The sequence below is a fragment of the Myotis yumanensis genome, unplaced genomic scaffold (genome assembly GCF_028538775.1).
Source record: "Myotis yumanensis isolate MYYU_CA2020_CCGP unplaced genomic scaffold, mMyoYum1.0.hap1 SCAF_1, whole genome shotgun sequence".
NCBI lineage: Eukaryota > Metazoa > Chordata > Mammalia > Chiroptera > Vespertilionidae > Myotis > Myotis yumanensis.
The window spans coordinates 122,732,640-122,744,587 of NW_027223752.1; positions in this window are offsets into that span (position 1 = coordinate 122,732,640).

Genomic DNA, 11,948 nt, shown 5'->3' on the forward strand with positions numbered 1-11,948 from the left:
AGGTTCTGTTTCTAGGTTCTGTGTCTAGGATCTCTAGTCAAGTCTTGTCTCTAGGTTCTGTCTAGGATCTCCACCCAAGTCCTGTCTCTAGGTTCTGTCTCTAGGTTCTGTCTCTAGGTTCTTCAGCCAGGTCCTCTCGCTAGGTTCTGTGTCTAGGTTCTGACTCTAGGTTCTGACTCTAGGTTCTGTGTCTAGGTTCTGTGTCTAGGTTCTGTTTTGGATCTGATGTTTATTGTCTTGTTACATCCGTATTTATACCAGCCGATTTTAATCCTGTCAATTTCTAATACAAAGGTTAGGGCGTTTCTTATCTCTATTCCAGGGAGTAAAGATTATGTAGCTTAACTACCCGCCTGGCACTTAATTAAGGGGTTGTATCCCCTCCCTAACCTCAGGGAAAGATCCCCACCTGGGGAAACAACCTTTCTCAGAGAGGTGACCTTGGTTAAAACACATGGCGCTAAAGGGAGCAAACATATTAAGAACAAGATGCTATATACGCCAGGTCCATTGAAACATATGCTGTGCAGATGTTTCTTTCCTGCAGCGACTGTGTCAAGCAGCAAGGATGGACCGGCTTCCGGCAGGATAGAGAATTAGAAACATCAATGAGAGAGAAACATTGATCAGCTGCCTCCTGCACACCCCCTATTGGGATGTGCCCGCAACAAAGGTACATGCTCTTGCCTGGAATCGAACCCAAGACCCTTCAGTCCGCAGGCTGACGCTCTATCCACTGAGCCAAACTGGTTAGGTGTTATAGTAATAAGTTTAGTTAGTATAAGTTAGTATAAGCAAATTCCATTTTTTTATTAGAGTGAATTTTAAACTTTACTTAGAAGAGGTACTTAATTTGTGTGTGTGACCCTGATAAGTAACTTGTAACTCCCTGTGTGTGCACTCCTGACAAATAACTTGTAACTCCTGACAAATAACTTGTAACTCCCTTCATGTGTATCATGATAAGCCCAGAAGGCACCACCGGAGCACACTGATATGAGACATTGAAGAAGCCCACCCATCGGGCATAAAAGAAGGACTCTCAGAGCAGCAGTCAGATGCCTGTCTGACCTCCACAGACAAGACATTCTCCTTCCCCCTGGAAACTGCCACTCCTGCTCTGCTTCTGAGCCCAGACTGTTAGAGGCCTCTCTTCGTGTCAAGAGACCGAGCACTCTGCAGCTGCGTACCTGACAACCTCCATGTATCTCTGTCAGCGAGTGTCTCCGGGTGGCCTGCCAAGGACTGAAACCCATCAGCTCTCTGGTAAATAAACCTGAGTGATTCTTGCATTCTGTTTGTCTCCTGTGTCTTCTCTCTTCTTAGTTTTGGTTAAGCTCGGCCTAATTAATTAATAATAAGTACCCTTTGATGTCTGTATTGGTATATCTAAATGAGGCGCACTGGGTCACCTGTGCATACATTCCCATAGAAGTGGAACATTAGGGCAGGACTAGTAGACTTTAAAACCTGACTATAACATTAAAAGGAAGCTCTGGACACTGGCCTGCTCCTGGAACCCCAGCTGCACCTTTTCCAGTGAAATGGGAATTTTTAGGGGTAAAATAGGCAGATTTAGGGAATTTATTAAATTAAGAGGGTCCATGGAAAAAATACAGGGCTACAGAGTTGCAAAAGATTACAATTCCATAAGACAGAGAAGTTGGGAGAGGCAGCAGTTACATTTCCATAAGATAAGGGAACTGGAAGTAACAAAAGGTCTGTATTTACAAAATAAAGAAGGAGGAAGAAAGCGCAGAGGGAGTGGGAGAACAATGAGGGAGGAGGGCCTCACACATCCCAAGTGAGCTTTGACCTTTGCGCTCAGGAGTTGCTATAGTGACCAAATAAGAGAGTATATCAGGCACAAAGATCTGTAGCCTTTATAAATCATGGAAAAAGGAACTCAGTGGGAACTCTTTCCCCCTCCCCAAGTGGGAGTCTGTACTTATTCTTCAATAAATTTCCACCTTTACTATACCATCTTCCATCTGTCATGTCATTCTTTGACTCCTATGTACAAAGAATCTAGGGAAGCCAGTCATCCTGCCCAGGGGAACACCGCATGTTCCAGTCCAAAAATCCCGGATCATCAGGACTGACTTCTCTCAATAAACTTTGGTCCCACTAACCGTTTTTTGTCCATGACTTCATTCTTTGATTTTAGGAGACAATGAGAACTCAGACTCAAATCCCACATTTTGGTTTCACAGTCTCCAGGTTGATAAAATATAAAGTTCTCTTATAATTAACCCCTTTTCCTTCCTGGTAAAGAGGGCGGAGGGGATCCCTTTGCAAACTTTTTCCTGCTTTTATGCATATAGGGGTAGGCAGTTTTTCTTTTATCTGCTTCTTTTCAATTACATTTAGATCAAAATACTCTTAATGGTAAAGTGGCATATTTTTGGAGTGGCATATTCTGCTACCCTACAAGGCCACTAATTTTATTTATAAACATAATGTATCTGGATGTGGACAGTAAGAAGACTACTTCTAAGGAAATTAAATATTTAAATTCTTAATTAAATCTAAAATAGAAAATGTCTGCCAACACTACAAAAGACTTCAAAAGTCTCTTCATCTGCCAAATGTTTCCTAATTTGAGCAGGAAATTTATTTCTCTCATGAATAATATTTTATGCTCCCTTGAAACCTGCAAGATTGTCATTAAAAACTTGAAGGAGCCGAAACCGGTTTGGCTCAGTGGATAGAGCGTCGGCCTGTGGACTGAAGGGTCCCAGGTTCGATTCCGGTCAAGGGCATGTACCTGGGTTGCAGGCACATCCCCAGTGGGGGATGTGCAGGAGGCAGCTGGTCGATGTTTCTCTCTCATCGATGTTTCTAACTCTCTATCTCTCTCTCCCTTCCTCTCTGTAAAAAAATCAATAAAATATATAAAAAAAAAAAAAAAAAAAAAAAAAAAAAAAACTTGAAGGAGCTGAAACCAGTTTGGCTCAGTGGATAGAGCGTCGGTCTGTGGACTGAAAGGTCCCAGGTTCGATTCCGGCCAAGGGCATGTACCTGGGTTGCGGGCACATCCCCAGTAGGAGATGTGCAGGAGGCAGCTGATTGATGTCCCTCTCTCTCATCGGTGTTTCTGACTCTCTATCTCTCTCCCTTCCTCTCTGTAAAAATCAATAAAATATATTAAATAAAAAAAAAAAAACTTGAAGGAGCCCTAGCTGGTTTGGCTCAGTGGATACAGTTTCTGCCTGTGGTTTGAAGGATCCGAGATTCAATTCTGTTCAAGGGCATGTACCTTGGTTTCAGGCTGGATTAAGGGCATGTGTGGGAGGCAACCAAACCATGTGTATCTCTCATATCAATGTGAAGTATGGTAGCAATCATTTCAGGTAGAAACTATAGCAGGGGTCCTCAAACTTTTTAAACAGGGGTCCAGATCACTGTCCCTCAGACTGTTGAAGGGCCAGACTACAGTTTTAAAAAAAACTATGAACAAATTTCTATGCACACTGCACATATCTTATTTTGAAGTAAAAAAACAAAATGGGAACAAATGCAATATTTGTATTTGCATGTGGCCCGTGGGCCATAGTTTGAGGACCCCTGAACTATAGTTTAACTTTAACCCTGCTGTTTGGCTTCTGTACTTATTTGCTTTGTTTAACGATAGAAAAGTTATTTTGATTTTCTGAATTATATAAATCATCCCATTTGATTAAATACCCTATTGGTTGTAATGCGAATATCCCATTGGTTGTGGTCATACTGGTCTTAGAAAGCACATTCTTCTGTATCTCAGAAGGACAGCACAATTATCCCAAGGTCAGAGGGCTCCAGATAATGTGTCCCTGTTGACTCAGTGATACGGAGAAATAAAACTATAATTTAGATATCATGCTTAAGTAAACTGCTTCTGCTTCTGTAAACTGCTTTTTGCAAACCAGGTTCCTCATTCCAAACCCTGGGATGTAATCAATACCTTTGTGATCTTTGCCTATATAAATCTGGTGTTGGGGCTGGGGAGGACACTATGAGATCTGGGAGAGCGAAATGCCCCCTCGGAGTCCCAGATTTCCAATAAATGTGACTCTTTTTTTAAAAAATTGTTTTATTGCTTAAAGTATTACAAAGAGTATTACATATGTCTCCTTTTTTTTCCCCGCCCTTAACAATCCCCTGGTCTCCCCTACCCCCCAGTGTCTTATGTCCATTGGTTATGCTTATATGCATACATACAAGTCCTTCGGTTGATCTCTTACCTACTCCCTCCTGCCCCCCAACCCTCCCCAGCCTTCCCGCTGTAGTTTGACAGTCTGTTTGAGGCTGCTCTGCCTCTGTATCTAGTTTTGTTCATAAGTTTATAATGGTCTCTTTTATCCATAAATGAGTGAGGTCATGTGGTATTTTTCCTTCATTGACTGGCTTATTTCACTTAGCATAATGCTCTGCAGTTCCATCCATGCTGTTGCAAATGGTAAGAATTCCTTTTTTTTTACCACAGCATAGTATTCCATCGTGTAGATGTACCACAGTTTTCTAATCCATTCATCTACTGATGGGCACTTAGGCTGTTTCCAGATCTTAGCTACGGTGAATTGTGCTGCTATGAACATAGGGGTGCATATATCCTCTCTGATTGGTGTTTCTGTTTTCTTGGGATATATTCCTAGAAGTGAGATCACAGGGTCAAATGGGAGTTCCATTGTTAGTTTTTTGAGGAAACTCCATACTGTCTTCCATAGTGGCTGCACCAATCTGCATTCCTACCAGCAGTGCACGAGTGTTCCTTTTTCTCCACATCCTCTCCAGCCCTTGTCATTTGTTGATTTGTTGACGATAGCCATTCTGACAGGTGTGAGATGGTAACACATTGTTGTTTTGATTTGCATGTCTCGGATGATTAGTGACTTTGAGCATGTTTTCATATGTTTCTTGGCTTTCTGAATGTCCTCTTTTGAAAAGTGTCTATTTAGGTCCCATTTTTTGATTGGATTGTTTATCTTCCTTTTGTTAAGTTGTATGAGTTCCCTATAAATGTTGGAGATTAAACCCTTATCGGTGATAACATTTGCAAATATGTTCTCCCATGCAGTGGGCTTTCTTGTTGTTTTGTTGATGGTTTCTTTTGCTGTGCAGAAGCTTTTTATTTTGATGTAGTCCCATTTGTTTATTTTCTCTTTAGTTTCCAATGTCCAAGGAGCTGTATCGGTGAAGAAATTGCTTCGGCATATGTCTGAGATTTTGTTGCCTTTGGATTCTTCTAGTATTTTTATGGTTTCCCATCGTACATTTAAGTCCTTTATCCATTTTGAGTTTATTTTTGTGTATGGTGTAAGTTGGTGGTCTAGTTTCATTTTTTTGCATGTATCTGTCCAATTTTCCCAACACCATTTATTGAAGAGACATCTTGACTCCATTGTATGTTCTTGCCTCCTCTGTCAAATAATAATTTGCCGGAAGCCGGTCCATCCTTGCTGCTTGACACAGTCGCTGCAGGAAAGAAACATCTGCACAGCATATGTTTCAATGGACCTGGCGTATATAGCATACTGTTCTTAATATGTTTGCTCCCTTTAGCGCCATGTGTTTTAACCAAGGTCACCTCTCTGAGAAAGGTTGTTTCCCCAGGTGGGGATTTTTCCCTGAGGTTAGGGAGGGGATACAACCCCTTAATTAAGTGCCAGGTGGGTAGTTAAGCTACATAATCTTTACTCCCTGGAATGGAGATAAGAGACACCCTAACCTTTGTAATAGAAATTGACAGGATTAAAATCGGCTGGTATAAATACGGATGTAACAAGACAATAAAGATGAGATCCTCATCAGATCCTCATCAGTTCCTAACCAGAACTCCGACCAGAACTTTGGCTGGAGATCCTGGCTAGAGGTCCTGACTAGGCTGCTGATCAACTGAAGGCTGTCTTCATGTCATTCCTTCTTTGCCGACTCTGTCCACACCTTTGGGGACCCCTGGACCCGCTGGGATTGGACCCCAGCAACTGGCGCCCAACGTGGGGCATCTAGGTAAGTCCCCCCATACTTGGGAAGTACTTGGGACGGATAGGACTGCACCATAGGGTGCTACAGACCCCTCCTATAGAGGATAAGTAGGGTAAGCGGGTAGTTAGTACAGAATTTAAATTGACAAGATGGGTCATACTGAGTCTAAAGAAAAAAGACTCTGTATTAATCTTTTAATGTATCTGCTTGCTAGCAGAGGAGTTAAGGTTACTCCCAGTCAGATAGAAAGTTTTATAGAATATGCATGTCAATGGGTTCCTGAGGATGGAACTGTTAATTTAACAATTTGGACTAAAATAGGAGAGCAATTTATGAATTATCACACCTTCCATCCGCAGGACCAGAAGGTCCCAGAAAATACCTTTTCCCTCTGGAATTCAATTCGTGGCATCTTGGCACCAGAGGCAGAAACTATTGAACTTTCTCAAATTTTAAATAGTCCCTCGGATCCACCTAGAGAGGATACATCATTATTGTCTCCAGCTCAATCTAAGAGCAATTTAGCTATGCCTACTGATCGGAAGGAGAATAAATATCATAAACATGATCATTGTTCCTTTCCAGTCAGTAGAAAGGAGAGAGGCCCTCCCATTCAAAACAGGCTCCCTAAATTAGAAAGGAAGCCTAAACCAGGTCCTGCGGCTCCTAGGAGCTCCATGTCTAAATTTCAAAGGGCGATAAGAGAAGCTGAAGCTAATGGAGATCTTGAATTCTCACTCTGCTTCCCAGTTGCATATGAGAATGAGTTTGGTGAGGACGAAAACCCCACCTGGGAGGCTATACCTTACAAAATACTTAAAGAATTAAAATTGGCCTGCTCTGAATATGGACCTCTAGCTCCTTTCACACTAACCTTGGTAGAAACCCTAGCCAATAAATGGATGATTCCTTATGATTGGTCAAAGGTTTGTAAATCCTGTCTCTCAGGAGGCAATTACTTATTATGGAAAACTGAATATGATGATCTTGCTAAGAAAGCTGTAGCCACTAGCAAAAATTCCAGAGGAGGAATAACCCTAGACATGATATTAGGAGAAGGTGATTTTAACACAGCTCAGGAGCAAATGTATATGCCCAAAGAGGCACTTATTAAAGTAACCAGTTGTGCAGTAAATGCCTGGAAATCCCTACCTTATACAGCAGGAAAAACAACCTCCCTTACAGAGGTTAAACAGAAGGTCGAGGAACCATATCAGGATTTCCTTTCTCGCCTCATAGAGGCAGTCAAGAGAGTAATCAATAATGAAGAGGCTGCCGATATCCTAATCAAACAACTGGCTTTTGAAAATGCTAATAATACCTGTCAGGCTTTATTAAGGCCGATTCGCAGAACAGGAACTATAAATGATTTTATAAAAGTGTGCTGATGTAAGTCCAGCATTTATACAGGGTGTAGCTATAGCTGCAGCTCTCAAAGGGGAGACATACCCTCAATATGTACAGGGCATAGGACAAGCCAGCAATAATACAGGTAATAAAAGAAATATGAACTGCTACTCTTGTGGCTTATCTGGGCACTTTAGCAGAGAATGCCCAAATAGAAATAATAATACTCAAGCCAGATGGCAAGCTCCTCGACAGCCTGGAAATACATCAGGGAATAATATTAATCCTCCAAAAACCGTTTGTCCCCGATGTCAGAAAGGATTCCATTGGGCAAAGGAATGTAGATCAAAATACCATAAAAACGGTCGGCCTTTAAATTCTACAAACCGCTCCCAAGGAGGTTCTATCCCATCACCTCAATCGGGAAACTTGAGAGGGGGCCAGCCCCAGGCCCCTGCAATGATAGGGGCATCAATCCTAAACCCCTTTGCAAATTTCAATCAGTCAGTGACCTCTTCAGGGCAACCCCAGGCAGTGCAGGATTGGACCTCCATTCAACCACCCACGCAATACTAACCCCAGACTCGCCAGTAGCAGCCATTCCTACAGGAGTGTCTGGGCCGCTGCCTGAGGGAACTGTAGGATTAATATTAGGGCGGAGCTCCACCTCGTTACAGGGGATCTTAGTCATCCCAGGAGTTGTTGATGCAGACCACACAGGAGAAATACAGATTTTACTTTCCCCACCCACCACAACTATACAGATTCAGCCCAACCAGAGAATTGCCCAATTACTCCTGTTACCAATACATAAAATAGGGACAGCTGTTACCCAGGAAGCTAGAGGGGCCAGAGGCTTTGGATCTAGTGATGCAGCATTTTGGATACAAGAAATCCATGCTACTAGACCTACAAAAATTTTACAAATTCAGGGAAAACCAATTGAAGGTATATTGGATACAGGAGCAGATGTTTCCTGCATAGCAGGGAAGGATTGGCCCTCTTCGTGGCCCACACACACCACCTCCACTTCCCTAGTAGGACTAGGCAAGGCATCTAATGTAAAAAAGAGTTCTCAGATTTTAACTTGGGCTGATGAAGATCAACATTCAGGAACATTCTGTCCCTATGTAATTACGACTATCCCCTTTACATTATGGGGAAGAGATATCTTGTCTCAAATGGGAGTTCTATTATATAGCCCCAGCGGTGTTTGATTTACTCCTGTTACAAAAAATTACAAGAAAATGAATTTAAATATTCCTCTCCTCATCATGTTCTACAACATACTCTATTTGTAGTTAATATACTAAATATAGATGCTAAGGGAAATTCCCCGATGTACAGACATTGGAACCCTGATCTAACTAAACCTAAAGTCCTCGTCAAATGGAAAGACTTGCTTACAGGAGCCTGGAAGGGACCTGATGTACTTTTAACCTGGGGGAGAGGATATGCTTGTATATTTCCACAGGACACAGACTCACCTGTGTGGATTCCAGACCATCTAGTCCGACCTTATGTCTCACCGCCCTCCATCTCCACCTCACCCTAGCACACCTGACCAGTGCCCGTCTGCAGCAGATGTGCAGCCCTGAGCTGGAACAATCTGTCCCAGCTTTGCCCCACATCTTCTTTCCTTTTTCCTTTTTTTAATCTGACTATTTGTTTGTTGGTCTTTGGCCTTTCTCCTTCTCTCCTGAACACAGCCTTTTCTAGAATCTCCCTACCCTACTGTTCCAGGAAGGGCACCTCCCTTTTATGCCGTGACTAGGGGTGTCTGGTATATGTCCCATACATGGAGTTGTCTTGTGTCAAGAGCCTGACATCCTGGGCTGAGAAAGCCCTGTCCCAGGACTCTCCTTTGTCCTGTATTGGCCCCTCTTACCCTCGTGTCAAGAGGGACCCTCTTCTTACAATCCAATTGCCCATAGCTGTTGCCTGAGCTCTCTGTTCATGCTGAGGTTGAAGCCTCATGGTGGCTGGTACCATGGATCTGTCTCTCACCCAATGGCATGAGCTGGGCCCTCCCTGGAGAAGAAACCTCGGTTCCCCAAGATATGTGATCAGTGCCAGGGCCCCGCCAGTAGGCAAGGGGATCCCAAGGCAGTTGCTGGGCGTGGAGGCCATGGGGGCATAGACTACCAAGGAGACAGAACTGAACCTCACATCACCCTGCTTGGCCCCAGAGGATGGCTGGTTAGTCAAAGATGGGTAAGATTCCTCAGGGAGGAACAACCTAAGACAGGCACAGTCGCAGAGGGGCCGGCAGGAGAGAACTTGGGGGTCAACAGAGGTGAGGCACAGATCCTCAAACCCCCCCCCCCCAACTATGCAGGGGCTTGAACACTCGCCCATTCTGAGGGAGGTCTCCTGTCCCCATGGCTGCTTCCCGCTTCCCACGCCCAGTTCAGAACGGGACCCAGGTAACAGAAAGAGACTTGGCCCAGCTCAGATCGGGACCAAGGTAAAGACAGAGACTGGCTGACAACAGCTGCCCTCTCACTGCAACAGGACTTGTTTCCCATTTCTACCTTGGACCACAGGGAAAGGGGAAGATGAAGGAAAGGGCTGTGTCAGGATGCTGCCTTCTTCCCTTTCTTCTTTTTTCTAAACACTTCTATGCCTTGTAGTTCTTTTGCTTTCTTTTCTTTTTCTCTCTACTACCCTCCATCCTCTATAACAGCTGACCCAGAGGACACAGCTTACTCCTCCTTGGACACCGACACCACCATCAAGTACGGCCCTGATAGACCCTTTGATGCAGCCCTTCAACTCGCTGACGCTTTGGGAAGCCCGTTGCCAATGACGCCGCCCGCTAGCCAAATCAACAAGGACAACCAAACCACCGACTTGAGGACAGCTGAAATCTCTTGATTGAAGGCAACCTTCTAAGGAATGGGGCTCCTTGTGCGCTTCATCTACTATGTTTATAGCTATGCTTGTTGTCATTGCTTGCCAGTCTTCTTCTGAGTCTTAAACAGCCCAATCGGAGAGGTGGCCGCTGATTTGCATGCGCTATTGTTTAAAAAATAAAAAAGGGGGAATTTGCCGGAAGCCGGTCCATCCTTGCTGCTTGACACAGTCGCTGCAGGAAAGAAACATCTGCACAGCATATGTTTCAATGGACCTGGCATATATAGCATACTGTTCTTAATATGTTTGCTCCCTTTAGCGCCATGTGTTTTAACCAAGGTCACCTCTCTGAGAAAGGTTGTTTCCCCAGGTGGGGATTTTTCCCTGAGGTTAGGGAGGGGATACAACCCCTTAATTAAGTGCCAGGTGGGTAGTTAAGCTACATAATCTTTACTCCCTGGAATGGAGATAAGAAACACCCTAACCTTTGTAATAGAAATTGACAGGATTAAAATCGGCTGGTATAAATACGGATGTAACAAGACAATAAAGATGAGATCCTCATCAGATCCTCATCAGTTCCTAACCAGAACTCTGACCAGAACTTTGGCTGGAGATCCTGGCTAGAGGTCCTGACTAGGCTGCTGATCAACTGAAGGCTGTCTTCATGTCATTCCTTCTTTGCCGACTCTGTCCACACCTTTGGGGACCCCTGAACCCACTGGGATTGGACCCCAGCAATAATTGAGCATATTGGTTCGGGTCGGTTTCTGGGCTCTCTATTCTATTCCATTGATCTATATGTCGGTTCTTGTGCCAGTACCAGGCAGTTTTGAGAACAGTGGCTTTGTAATACAGCTTGATATCTGGCATTGAGATCCCACCTACTTTGTTCTTTCTCAGGATTGCTGCAGCTATTCGGGGTTTTTTTTTATTCCAGATGAATTTTTGGAGAGTTCGTTCTAGGTCTGTGAACTATGCCGTTGGTTAAATGTGACTCTTTAATTCAACTTCTTGAGGCATCCTTGTGTGATTCGAGGGGTACATTACAACAAATGTTTCTCTCCATCTCTTTCCTCCCTTCCAATCTCTCTAAAAATCAATAGAAAAATATCCTTGAATAAGAATTAAAAAAAAAAAAAACTAGAAGGAAAATAGGCTGCTAGGTAATATATGCAAATATATCAACATCACAACAAAAAGATTTTATTGAACATAATGGACATTTTCTAGTGACTAAATCCCTAGAATTAAGGTGACTAGATTTATAATTTGGATAAGTTAGTAGTTTTTTAGTGACTGGGAGTCATACATTCATATGGATTTGGCCAAGTTCACACAGCTATATATGGAAAGAATCCAGTCAAATATACATACCCACCTGGGAAAAGGCTTGACATATCACATTCCTAGCATATTCTTTTAAATCCTTGACTCACCATCACCAAGCCATAGGTTACAATTATTGCTATTTCATTAACTCATCACTTTTTCATGACTTGGAAAGCAGAACTCTTATGTCACACTAGAGGCCCGGTGCATGAAATTTGTGCACTGGGGGGGGGGGGGGGGGTGTCCCTCAGCCCAGCCTGCAACCTCTCCAATCTGGGACTCCTCGGGGGATATCCAACTGCCAGTTTAGGCCCAATCCTAAAGGGCAGTCAGACATCCCTCTCACAATCTGAGACTGCTGGCTCCCAACTTCTTGCCTGCCTGCCTGCCTGCCTTATCACCTCCTAACCACTCCCCTGCTAGCCTGATCGATGCCTAACTGCTCCCCT